At 40.3% G+C, this 13,885-nt stretch overlaps 1 long non-coding RNA gene across 1 annotated transcript in view; it reads right to left on the bottom strand.

The window, feature by feature from the left end:
* Positions 1 to 13,885, bottom strand: part of LOC307188997 — a 154,682-nt gene that overhangs the window by 12,129 nt on the left and 128,668 nt on the right. The window contains exon 7 of the long non-coding RNA XR_013829092.1: positions 6,295 to 6,394. This is a non-coding gene — a long non-coding RNA (uncharacterized lncRNA). The remainder of the gene's footprint in view (positions 1 to 6,294; positions 6,395 to 13,885) is intronic.

A 13,885-nucleotide genomic window follows, 5' to 3' on the forward strand; every position in this document is an offset into this window, starting at 1 on the left:
TGCTGTTATCATTAGTTTTATCCCATTTTCTGAACCACATTTCTTTCGTGCACTTTTTGGTGTTGCTAAACTTTTGCCTATCAGGGAAATGTAAGATTTGAATAATTCTATTCGTTTGTAGCACAGGAAGATATCCAACTATGTTTGACTGCTTTAGGAGAGTTGTGAAATATTTTTATTCCATGAAATTCTTTAGGGTAGTGATTCTCAAAATTTAATGTGCACATAAATCACCTTTAGATCACGTTAAAATGCAGCTTCAGATTCTGTATATCTGGGATGGGGCCTGCAGTTCCGCAGTTCTAAATTCCTAGGTGCTGCTGCGTGGTCCTCAGATCTAACCTTGAAGGTCTGGCATCATTGTTTTATTAAATCTCACATTGCCCTCTGCCATTGATGATATTGAAAACTACTGTTTGCATCTTGTAGGTATAAACATATTAGGACAAAGATGATAAAAACATAGGAACTTAAACTTCGTGGGAGAAAAGGCATGTACAAATTTTGCTATATAGCCAAGAATAAGAGATCAATGACCAAAAAGAAGGGCAGACATGTTACAGGAAGTGACTTCCAAATTGGGTGGTCCAAGAAAGTTTCACAGAAAAGAATGCTTTTGAGCAGTTCAGGATTATGGAGGAATAGAAGGAGAGGAAAAAAATAATCAGAGTTAGAAGATAACGTCACTGCCATATTATTTTGATTATTATAGATTTGTAACACATTTTGATATCTTAATGCAAAGCCACCCCTCATTATTCTGATCTCTCAAAATATTTTGTTTGTTGTTTTGTTTTGATTTTATGTGAGCCTTAGATCATCATTAAGTTTCAAGAAAAAATGTATTGAGAACGATAGCATTGCATTAAGTTTAAGGATTATTTGAGGAGGTATTGCCATTTCTCTAATGTTAAGTCTTTCTGTTGTTGTGTTTCTCCATTAATTATAGTCATTATGCTCTTCAGTAGAAGTTTACAGTTTTCTGGAAATAGTTTCCTTTTTGGGCAGATTTTTTCTTAGCTATTATATGTATTTTTTGCTTACTGTTATTAATGATTTGGAGACTCTTACTTTTGCATGCCTAGTATTACCTCTGCTTTTGGGAAAAATACCCTCTAGTTAGGAACTATCTTTTCTTCAACTTGTATCTCCAAGCATTATAACTACTACAGTTTATTTCCCTATTACAGGGAATCAGTGATTTCTGATACATAGGAAAAAGTACTGGAGTTGGTATGCTTAACATGTACATTTATTTCATATATAATAAGCTTACTAAGCTTTATTACTTTCAAAAGATTCTTTTGAGTTTTTCACATAAATAATGACATCTTAAGATTGCCATAATAAATTTCTCATTCATACTTCATTTATTTTTCTTACCTAACTGCATTGGCTAGAACTGCATATAATGCTTAATCAAAATATTAATGTGAATGCTTTTGTCTTCTGTTTTGTTTTGTCTTCTGTGGTTTTATATCCAGATCAATGTTAATAAGTCATTATTTTATCTTCTCTATCAAGTTAGTTTGATATTTGTGTTCAATTTTGATTAAAAACAATAATTCTGGATCACAATTGGTCCTTGATGACTCAATTTTTCGAGTCCTGACTTCTAGTTTTGCTTCTTCTCTTGAATTTTTCAGGACAAACATATGGGTGGCATTTTAATTTTAGCCCTCAGATTTCTGAGATTTTTTTTTTTTTTGCTTTACGCGGGCCTCTCACTCTTGTGGCCTCTCCCGTTGCGGAGCACAGGCTCCGGACGCGCAGGCTCAGCGGCCATGGCTCACGGGCCTAGCTGCTCCGCGGCATGTGGGATCTTCCTGGACCGGGGCACAAACCCGTGTTCCCCGCATCGGCAGGCGGACTCTCAACCACTGCGCCACCAGGGAAGCCCAGATTTCTGAGATTTTTATACACACATTAAAAAATGTGTTAAGGTATAAAATTATTGGGTCACAACTTTTTCTTATAAAAAATCTTTAAATAGTTGCTCCACTGATGCTGCCCTTTACAGCAGTATGAGGCTGGGATGAGTTTGTTTCTTTCTAGAATAATCATCTTCCCCCTACCTGAATGGCAGAGAGATTTAGTGCCGTCTCTCTCTGGTCTCAAATCAAAAGATGTCCAGAAAAGGACACATTAGCTAAGCTGCAGTTAAGTCCTCAGGCCTGGGCACTTCCATGGAACTTGGTGTGATGATACATTGCATTATCCAGGTAGCTCCTGCTTTCCCCAAGCATGCTTGGGTGTTGGTATGTTTATAGAAACGGATAGGGACCTAAAAGCCTGCCTGGTGGTGGGTAAGATAAAGGGAAGAGGTGCAATCTGAGCTATACCTTGAGATATGGTAAGTTTGCCAGGCCAAGGGATGGTAGATGGAAACAATTCACTCAAAGAAACAGCATGAGTACATAGCACGGAGATGGAAAAGCAGAGGCCATTTCACATAAGTAATCCAGAGGGTACATGGAGGGAATAGCTGGAGCTGAGGCTGGCAAGTAGGATGGGCCAGTTGCAGCAATACCTTAAGAAAAATGGGTGTTATTCTGAGGAAACCAAACCCAATGAGGAATCATTAAAACTGAAAAAGTATCATCAGACCTGCGCTTCAGATTTACTACACTGGTGGTCCACACAGAATTTGAGGGCAGGCCATTTGGAAGCCTAGATGAGAAATGAAGACCTGGAGTTGGGCAACGGAACTGGATCAGGGACAAATGAAGAACGTGGTTTGGTGTCTGAATTGACAAGAGATGTAAGAAATGTGGAGGCCGAGTGAGACAGAGGAACCAAGATGACTCCTGTTTTTCAGGAGTATACAGAAGCTGTCCAGGAGACAGCTGTAAATAGGAAGTCTCCAGGTTAGGAGAAAACTCTGGGCTGGTGAAATAGAACTGGGCACGTGTAAATGGGAGACAGTGAGGTTATTCAGAGAGATTATGAAAGGTGGAGCAAGAAGTGAAATTTGAGGCCAAACGCCAAAAAGAAATTGGATGAGTCAAGGGCTGAAAACATGCTTAGGATTCGCAAGATAAGAAATTATTAGCGACCACTGTTTGAGGACTTCCAGTTCAGTTGGGGTAGAAGCCAAGTAACAAGGATTTTGGGAGAAATTAGGAAAGAGGCCTTGTGTTCTTCTAGAAGCCAGAGGCAAGGGGAAAAGAGAAGTGTGTAGGTAGCTGATGTAGAGTTAGGAATTTTGTTTGCTTGATTTTTAAGGATGGAACTGAGGAAGCAAGTCCTCAAATTAAGTTGGGCTCATCCTGAATCTCCAAGTTATTTTTTATTGTATTTCCTTAACTGAACCATAGGATCTGCCTACATTTCTACTAATTTATCTTTTCTTCTTTATTTATCTTTTATCTTCTAAATATCTACATTTTTTCCAGAAAGTTGTTCAATTGTGTTTTAACACTTTCCATCTTACTGATCCTACTTGATAGGGAAAACCAGAATTTCACTGAAATCAGTAACCAAGAATTGGAAGACATCTTGGATCAATTTGTCTCAACTACTCTCCCAAAGTTGTAATTCCCTTTCAGCATCCTTAACATATTTCTAGTGATAGTAAACTGCTACTTCAAAGGGAAGCCAATCATTTTGATTGGACATACCACATCTAACAGCATGTCTGTGTAAATTCAGCTGGGATATGTTTAGCTGCAAGCAATAGATGATTCTAGTTCAAAACTGTTTCAACAAAGACGAAAATATACTATTTCATCTAATAGGAAGTTCTCAAGTAGGCAAGTTTCAGAGTTTGTAAAATCAGTGTTTCAACACAATATCAAAACCCCGGATTTTTCCATCTTTTTATTCTTGTATCCTTAGTGTATCAGCTTAGCCCCCCTCATCGTCACAAGATAGCTGCCAGTACTCTGGGCATCACATGCAATCATTAGACGTCTAGCAGAATGAAACAGCACATACCCTGTTTAATATTTTTTTGTTGTTATTGAGGATACCATTTTCAAAAGCCCTCAGGAGACTTCCACCTCAGCATCACATAATAGCAAAGAATGTGGACAGCGAGCTATATGGCCTGGGTTTGTATTCTAGTTCTTATTTTGTACTTCCTTAGGCAAGTACTTTTAGCCTCTCTAGCACTCAGTTTTCTGAGCTGCAAAAGTTACTCACAAAACCTACCTCGTAGGGTTGTTGTTGGAATTAGCATTCATATATATAAAGTACTTGGAAAAGTGCCTGGCGTGCAATAAGTGCTCAGTAAGTGTTCATTACTATGCATTCAACAATCCTAATTGAGCCACATGCCCATTCCTTAATTAGTCACTGGAAAAGGAATGGGGTTACTATGATTGGCTTTGAAAGCTTAATATTTATCCTTGAAATGTGGGCTAAAGATGTGCATCTATATACAGATATATGAATAAAACTTGGGCTCTGTTGACAGGGAGAGGAGAAGATGGCTCTTGGGGAGGCAACCAGTAGTGTTGACCACACAATGCACAACTTGCTATTTGCTTTCATTCCATTCATTATCAGTTTGCAGACTTTGGTAATGTTGGGAAAAGGAATTGGAGGGAAAGACAATATCATGCTGAATATATATTAGTGATATACTGAAATACACACATTCTAAGTAGATTCATGCTTGAATCCTACTAAGTGAAACCTGAAAATATATATTTAAAATACCTAACGATTAGTTACAACATCATCCCAAACAGCAGTTTAAAAGAACTTATATTTTTACATCAATTTGCAAAGCTGTATTTACCTTTTCTCATTTAATTCTCACAGCAACCAGGTGATGTATGAAGGATCGGTACAATTACCATCTTGCAGACGATGAAATTGAGGCTCTTTGAAATCTACTGCGGGACTTCCCTGGTGGCACAGTGGTTAAGACTCCCTGTTCCCAATGCAGGGGGCCTGGGTTCTGTCCCTGGTCGGGGAACTAGATCCCACATGTATGCTGCGACTAAAAGTTCGCATGCCACAGCTAAGGAGCCCGCGTGCTGCAGCTAAGGAGCCTGTGAGCCACAATTAAGGAGCCGGCAAGCTGCAACTAAAGAACCCATGAGCCACAACTAAGGAGCCCGCCTGCTGCAACTAAGACCTGGTGCAACCAAATAAATAAATAAAATATTAAAAAAAAGAAATAAAAACTTTTTTTAAAAGTAAGAATTTAGAAATCTAGTGGGAGGTTTTTTTTAAAATAAATTTATTTATTATTTATTTTTGGCTGCATTGGGTCTTCAGTGCTGCGTGCGGGCTTCCTCTGGTGTGGCGAGCGGGGGCTACTCTTGGTTGCAGTGCGCAGGCTTCTCATTGCGGTGGCTTCTCTTGTTGTGGAGCACGGGCCTCTAGGCGTGTGGGCTTCAGTAGCTGTGGCGCACGGGCTTAGTCGCTCTGCGGCATGTGGGATCTTCCTGGACAAGGGCTCGAACCCGTGTCCCCTGCATTGGCAGGCGGATTCTTAATCACTGTGCCACCAGTGAAGTCCTAGTGGGAACTTTGGATACAGAGGTAAGAAGTAGCAGAATTCACACTTAAATTCCGATCACCCATGTCCTAGTAAGAAGTCTGTCTCCTCTATCAGTGCCTTTCTTATACAATAGAGACATTGTGAAATGCTTTCTTCAGTCACAATTAGCAGTGGTTCACTCCAATCTTACAGCCAAAAATTAAATATAATATGCCAAGTAGATGCCAGAATATGTGAGCACAGAGCTGGCCATGACACTTTAGCACCATTTATTCTCAGAGACGTGAACACACACATTTACGTGTCACTATTCTATGGAGGGTCATCTGGAATCTTTTATTATTATGAACATTCTTTCTTCAAGTGCTCAGTGTTAACTGCTAACTTCTAATTTTTTAAAAAAACAAAATTGGCACTGGGCTGTTTGGAAATCTGACTGCAGAGAATGTGATCTATGAGAAAGCTTTTCACAAAAAGAACTGATCACCTAAGAAAACAGTTGCATCCCAGAAAGGTAAGATTTGGATAAACCTTCATTTAAAGCCATGTACAATTGCCAGTCACTTACATCTCTTCTTTAAAAAAAAAATTTTCATAATCAATGGAATGGGGTGGTTAGTGACCTTTCAAAAACTTTAATTACGATTTTATTAGAAAGTGTTTGGTATGTTTTATAAGACGGCCGTAATCATCGTTACTTACATCATGATATGCTCAATGTTTCTGCCAGAGACTCTAGCTGGGGTCCCTGCCCTCCGGACACCTGGTTAAATGCTTCTGCACCCCATTTCCATGGTTTGTGACAGTCCAGAAGGCTCCTTGTGATTTCTAGAACTCACCCTTTTATGATTTTCTTTGCCTCTATGCTCCAAGATCCAACATTATTGAGGGTCTGCTCCAAATGAATCAGGTATGAGGGCCCAGTCTCTTCACTGGTTTCTAAAACAACAAAAAGAAAAATAAAACCCACATCATTCACTCTTAACATTTCATGAGTTAAATAACCCTACTGAGGATTTGGGCATTCACAGGGTCAGGCTACACTGAGAATCATGCAGACTCCCACCGTCAATTCCTGTCTGGAATAAATGGAATATTATTCCTCCCTTGCCAGACACACCAGACACACCAGACCTCCTCACCGCCAAGGTCCCACATTCTCACTTTTTATTTCTGGGCACTGGTCAGGGTATTTTCTCTTACTCTTCTCTTTCTAGGAGGAAATCAGGTATCAACGGCTAGTATCAAACAGTATTTTCCCATTTCTTTACATTTGTAATTCACCTTGTCTAGTATCTGAACCATAGCTTAAGGTATAAACATATTTTTAAAAGTTTACTTGGCCCAAATTTTCTCCCATTCTTTTCCCAGGTGAAACCGTACATTAGACCAGAGGCTGTCAAACTTTGGCCTCAGGGTCAAATCTGGCCACACCCATTTGTTACCCCTTTTTTTTTTGGCTTCCTTTTAAAAAAAATTCTATTTTATATTGGAGTATAGTTGATTAACAGTGTTGTGTTAGCTTCAAGTGTACAGCAAAGTGATTCAGTTATACATATATCTATTCCTTTTCAAATTCTTTCCCCATATAGATTATTACAAAATATTGAGTAGAGTTCCCTGTGCTATACAGGAGGTCCTTGCTGATTATTTTGTATACAGTAGTGTGTACATGTTAATCCCAACTTCCTAATTTATCCCTCCCCCCCACCTTTCCCCTTTGGTAACCATAAGTTTGTTTTCTATGTCTGTGCATGTGTTTCTGTTTTGTAAATAAGTTCATTTATATCATTTTTCTAAATTCCACATATATGAGATATCATACGATATTTGTCTTTGTCTGTCTGACTTACTTCACTTAGTATGATAATCTCTAGGTCCCTCTAAGGCTGGTTTCACACTCATTAAAACTGTCGAGTTGAATAGTTGCGACAGAGACCATGAAGTCCACTAAGCTGAAAATATTTATGATCTGACCCTTTACAGAAGAAGTTTGCCTTAGTTGATTTAGGCACGTCTGTTAGCGGTACTTTACCTGTACCTAAGGCTTTACTGTTCACAAAAATTTCATACACTATTTATCTTGATCCTCTAGCACCTCTGGAGGAGATGCTATTCTCCTCATTCTACAATGAGAAAATTGGAAAGTGCCTAGCCCATGATCACACAGGTAGTATGTGAAAGAGCTGGGATTAGTACAAATTCATCTGTTCATAGCCTCCAAAGGTTGCCCTGTGGCGAGCAGGGGAACCAATCTGCCATCGAAAGAGGAGAGACCCACTTATCTTTCAGCTCCCGTGGTTGAAGAGGGGTCATTTTTGTTTGGCCCTACTCCATTTGCTCCTGAATTCTTGAGGTAAACTTGCTGGCTCAGTTCCCCTCCCCTAATCTATTAGTGGGTAGGAGAATCTAAAATGGAGATGAAACAACTGCAGATTATATCTTTTTAACTCTGCACTCATCTGGAGCAGGATTAGAAGGCATGGAAATACCCCAGAGTCCAAGAGCTAGACGTGGATGCAGAGGTACCTCAGAGCCCAGCTGCTGCTTTGGCTTGGTTCTGCCCCTGGTTGAGACTGTTGGCTTGGCCTTCTCACTCTGAATTCAGTGCTCTTTCCACTATATTATATTAAGAGTAATCATGGCACAAATGAATGATTATAATTTCATTAGGAAAACACAAAAGAAGAGATGAAATTTTGGTTTCCAAAAGTGGCCATTATCAATTCCTTCCCTCTTTGTAGTTGCGTGATACTCCTCACATCAAGTGGGTGACACAGTCTAATTCTTTTCCGCTTGAATATGGGGACAGGTTTGAAGTGGAAGTGCTGTGCTGGGACTTCTGACACCAGGGTATAAGAAGTTGGCAGCCTCCGCTTGGGTCTCTTGGAAGGCTCACCCTGAGATACTTTCTCTCAGAAACTAGCTGTCATGCTGTGAGAAATGAAAGGCACATAAGAGAGGCTGTGGTCAGGTGTTCTAGTCCAAGTCCCCAGCTCATCTCTCAACCAACAGCCAGCATCAATGTCCAGCCATGTGAGAGCTCCATCTTGGATCGTCACTCCACTAGAGGCCTCGGATGACTGCATGAGACATCTCGAGCAGGAGGTACCCAGACAACCCATAAAATTGTGGAAGTTAACACATTATTGTTTCAAGCCACCGCATTTTTCCTAGACCTCTGCAGCTACAGATAACCAAAAAATGTTTAGGAATAAAAAGATAATTTAGTTATATATAAGAAAAATGAACATATTTTATGAAACCAGTCAAATCAACCAAGGAATCCATTGTCCAACTACAATCAGAAAAAAGAATCCCCTAAAGTTAATGTGACAAAACAAGGTTTCAGATTCCTTTTGCCTCTTTTACTCCTTTGGGGGAAGAGGTGGGGATGTGAGTACAGGTGAGGAGTGAGAGGTCTGCAGGAGGGAAGAGGTTCTTTCAGAATAATAATGTCTCAACGTTATGTTCATTGTTAGCAAGAGAAAGTTTCCTCTTATAGAGACTTCAGGCATAAGAATCTTATCTTACTCCTCAGGAAAATTAAAGAGGTATAGAACAAAAATTTCAAAACACCTCCCCAGGACAGAACCAAGAATGAGGATCTCTAAAACTTTGACTTAGAGGAGTAGGTCCTTGCTTGGGGGAAGGACTAAGGGGTAGAGGAGAGAAGAGGAATGTTGGAAAGACTCCAGGAACTCGAACTCATGGGTTTCCATCTGAGGCTGGCTGTGTATGCCCTGAAAGGCAGTCCTACAGGAAGAGAGAAGAAATATTTTGTTCTATCTGCTGTTCTGGCTAATAAAAATAAGACTGTCTATGCACCTCACGGTGAATTGTGTCCACACTATGATCTCATTAGTGTCTGGATTTGAATGAACTTATTTTCCTCACAGCAAGAAGGGTGTCCATCTTGTGGAATGAGGGGCGACTGAAAATGTCTTCCTTCGACTTTAGAAGAAACAAGGATGTCCCAACACTGTTTACTGAGTTTTGAAAATGATGTGTGTGTGAGTGTGTGTGCGTGTGTGGAAGAACATGGTCAATTCTCTGGAACAATAAATTTCAGCCCTTCCTTCTTCAACATTTCCCACCCTCACCGCAAGCTGGTTGCTTTTACTTTCTCTTTCTCCCTCCCTCTTCATGCTTGGTATGCCATTCACCCTTCCAAATGTATTCTGCACTTTCTCCCCAACTCTGCACAGGAAAGCTGATTTACAAGAAATTTATCAATGGACTCCCCTGCCCTCCAGCTCTGGTTGAGATCAGCCAATGGGGAGCCCTGGAAACACATTGAAGGGAGGGGAAAAAGTGAGATCAGGGTATTTATTCCCCTGACCTTCTCTCTACAGAGTCACCTTGGGCCAATGATGTCCCTTGTCTAAAGCTCTGAGCTCCCCTCATGACAGCCCTCTCTGTATGACTCTCTCATTTTGGGTCCCAGGAAGCACTCCCTACCCTCCTTTCTTGGGTCTAGGTCTGATAACAGCTGTGTTTTCATCATCCCAGAGTGCTGCACTAACCCTTGTGGCTTCCCCACAACTCTGTAAATAGTCTCTTCATTAAATTTCATGAAATGATCCTAATTTGAGCACGCCATCTATTCCCTACTGAGAACCTGACAGATTTCTACACTATCGGTTATTTATATTTTAATATAAATTTGCTCAAGGTTTTTCTCTACACTGTTTCTGATTTTAAGTCCAACCATAGCACACCAGAAGAGCTTTGGTCCCTATGAATTTCAAGGATAAACAATCAGATGGAGTTTGCTTTGGTGGGAGAGGAAAGGGCAAGAATCACACCCAAAAGGAGTCTTCCACTTATTCGAACACTAATTTCATATAGTACCCTGCCCCTTACTTCCGTTAAAGCATTAGGTTAGGTGAGGGTGGACAGCTAGTTCCCTTCTTCCTGTTGCACTTGAGATGGAAAATGAATACATGGAGATGCAGGGGCTGGAGGAGGGATGGAGGTGGATTGGGAAGGGGACACACCAAGACAAACCTCTTCTCTTCCGTGATTGTGCTAAGATCAACCATTACTCTAACACACAGCATCTAGAGGTGGAAAATAGAGGTTTTCAATGTGATTTCTGCCTTCTCTATCATAATTCTTTTAAACAATTTTTAAAATTTAAGTATAGTCAATTTACAATGTTGCGTTAGTGTCAGGTGTACAGCAAAGTGATTCAATATACATGTATAGATATATACAGATATATCTATTCTTCTGTTGTAACTGTTAGTTTTAAAACCACTGTGTTCTCACAAAATTTGCGTGATGTTGGTGATGCTGTTAAGGCTCATCCCGAATAATTTCTGGGTTTTTCAGTTGAAGACCGCCTCAGCAGTTCACAGGAAAGACAGAGATTTGATCACATTGGTCACTGTTCTTCCGAAGTCTCCAGTGGCCCTCTATTGCTTCAGGTGCAACGTCGAACCTTAGCCTGGCATTCAAATTCCCATCATCTGGATCTAGGCTTTCTTGTCAGCCTTATTCCTATTCCTAGCCCCTCTTCCATCTCTGGTCCCATTATTCTTCCATGGAGATAAATCTTCAGCCAAATCAAGGAACTCCATCGTTTCCAAGCGTGCTGCAAAGTTCCCACCTTGTACGTGGTCCACCTCAGGGCTTTTGCTGAGCTTTTCTGCCAGCTCAGTCCATTCCTTTACACACCCAGCCCTCCCACTGGCTAGTGAGCTCTTGGAGGAAAGGGCGCTTGATTTTTTCATTTTGTGCCTCTCTCCTGCACAGCACGTGTACCTTGCACATTCTAAGTATCCTGCAAAGAGCTTGTGGAGTACATTAAAGTAGCTGATCCAAATGGCAACTTTTCAGGAACTGTTTCTGATTTTCTTTGTTTGAGAAGAACAGACAAAGTGAAGGCTCAGAAACGAGAGACATAAGCAGCAAGGGTTCTGTATTGTACGACAAGCCTTAACTCTTCTCTCTCAAAGCAACATCTATTTGTCTATCAAGAGATTCATCTCCATCTCTCTGGGAGACCACATACATGCACACCTCTAAGGATAGGGATTCAGTCTAGATGAAAAAGAAATCTTCAGTATTGCCATTTGCCGGTGGTAAGTGCTCATTAAATGCAGACTCCACTGAAGATTGATAATGTGTAAGCTTTCAAGGTGTTGTCGGGGAGGGGACACTTGCTTTCATAGTTTCTCCATATTTACCTAGGTAAAGAAGTAAGACAGTTGGATCCAGGAGAAAGTCAGAAAACGGAGAGATAGAAATGAAAGTTGAAACCATTTCCTTTTTCTGATTGGGAAAATGTACTCTTCTGGTGTTTGATGTTCCAAAGAGATTCCTTCAGCAAGGAGTTAAGGTTAGATGTGGCCCAGTGCCTAGCGAGGTCCAGTGGGAGGCCAAAGGAAGGCAGTGGATGAAGCAGTGCGGAAAATGTTAGTTCCAAACTTTAGCTGTTCCCCCAGGATGGGCCCCAGCTCTAACATTTACCCTGTGCCTTATAATAGCATGTGGGGAATCATTAAAAGCATTTGGTATCACTGTTTTAATTAAGAGTGAAAGTCCTACATGGGCCAGACACACTGAGACTCTGTTACGAGTGGTCACTGGGGAGAAATGGAATGCCAAGTAAGTGCAGGCTCTTGGCTACAGAGTCCTAGAACCCCTTATTTAAAGCATGTTTGAAAAGATTACTTCATCTAGCCAGGACAGTGAACTTGGTACACTAAAGTGAGAGGTGGGATGTTCTCTGGAAATCTGTATCTGTAACATTTCTGTCCATTGAAATACTGGAAAACATGATAAAAGAGTTTACATCTCTTGATAAAGATTGCAAAAGTGTGCTGACATCGGATATGTGAAAAGCTAGACTTAAATCTTAGAATATGACTTATGACAGCATCTGCCACATTCGGAGCCTTAATTTTTAAGCTTCATCCTCAGATCCCTTGCTTATGTAACATACGTGAAATGCCGGTATCTCCTTCCAGGATGGTGCAACTGATTGCTTTACTGACAAACAGTCCTTTGAAAGTATACTTTCTTCACGTTATCCTACCTCCCCTCACCTTTTACGATAAACAAAGCAACACTTTTTTCAAATCCCTCCCCTCATTCATTATAATACACAATTGCTGAAGGAGCAGATCCTGTAGCCCAACTCCACTCTTTCAGCTTTGGAGGGGATCCAGGGATATTTACTTTAAGTACAGCGCAATCTTACTATAATAAAATACAGTATGTGAAACATTTCCCAATAACTGCTTACATTAGGATGCTACGTACTTAGCCATCACCAATCTACCCAGGGTACACTATATCAGAGAAAACACTAAACTTTAACTGTTTCCTCCTTTGGGAATCTGAGAGATCACTTTGCACAGATTAATGTGTTATATATTCTATGCTCTGTAAAAATGACACTTGAATACAGATTTTAGTATGCTTGCCCATTGTCGATAGCTATGCCACGAAGACAGGGATACAAACACAAACATGTGATTGTTCTACATATATTAAGAGAACACATCGGCATGCTAAAAAAAAAAGTAATTTATGTACAACTTTGCACGGCCCAGCAGTACCACGTTCAGGAAATACCTCCAGAGCTGCAGACACTAGTGTGTTAATGCCTTTGATTACTTTCATATGGTACACTTGGAACTGTTAAAACACAGCTGCCACACATCAGAAGGTACTAGAAACAATCTGTTGGACAATACAACAAAATCGCAGTAAATGAATTTCAGAAATACCCCATGCTAGTTACTAGGGGGTGATTTACATAAAAAAGGAAAAAAAGCAAAAATTTTAAAAGTGCCAAACACATCAGGAAATGTCCCCAAAAGTCAGTGGTCTTTTTGGTCTTAAATATCCCTTCAAGATATCCTTCTGCTATATGCTTAGTGGAAAAAAAATATGTATAGACAACCCCCAATATTGGTTAATATAGTCTCTTTCCCCTCAAGATTATTTCATTTGTTAATAGCAAAACTTGACAGTTTGGGAGGACCAATTATTATCCAAAGGTAGAAAAATCACCTTGCTGGGACAAATCTCAGGGGCTGCAGTGGTTTCTATCCCCAGCTTCTAAGTGCTGTGACAGCTAATCTAATGTAGGCAGTTACCTATTCTGTTCTTAAAATTTTCCAATGAAGATGATTCAGCAGCGTGTCTTAGAACCTCATCTGGTGTCAAACTAGCCACCTAAAAGGACTTGGAAAATATTAGACAGCAATCCCAGTGGGTATACAAAGTTTCTAAAACACAAGACAGGAACTTGAATTCTGCCTGAAACGGAGTCTCCTGTTACAAATATCTTTAAAGCAGGCACAGTTTTGATGATCAGAGTTTCCTCAAAGTATACAGATGGCTTTAGTGTTCCTATAGAGTAGAAGGCTATCCTACACACTGCTGATAGATCACAAATTCTCATTAGTGATG

Source organism: Stenella coeruleoalba (genome assembly GCF_951394435.1).
Source record: "Stenella coeruleoalba genome assembly, chromosome: 7".
Taxonomy (NCBI): Eukaryota; Metazoa; Chordata; class Mammalia; order Artiodactyla; family Delphinidae; genus Stenella; species Stenella coeruleoalba.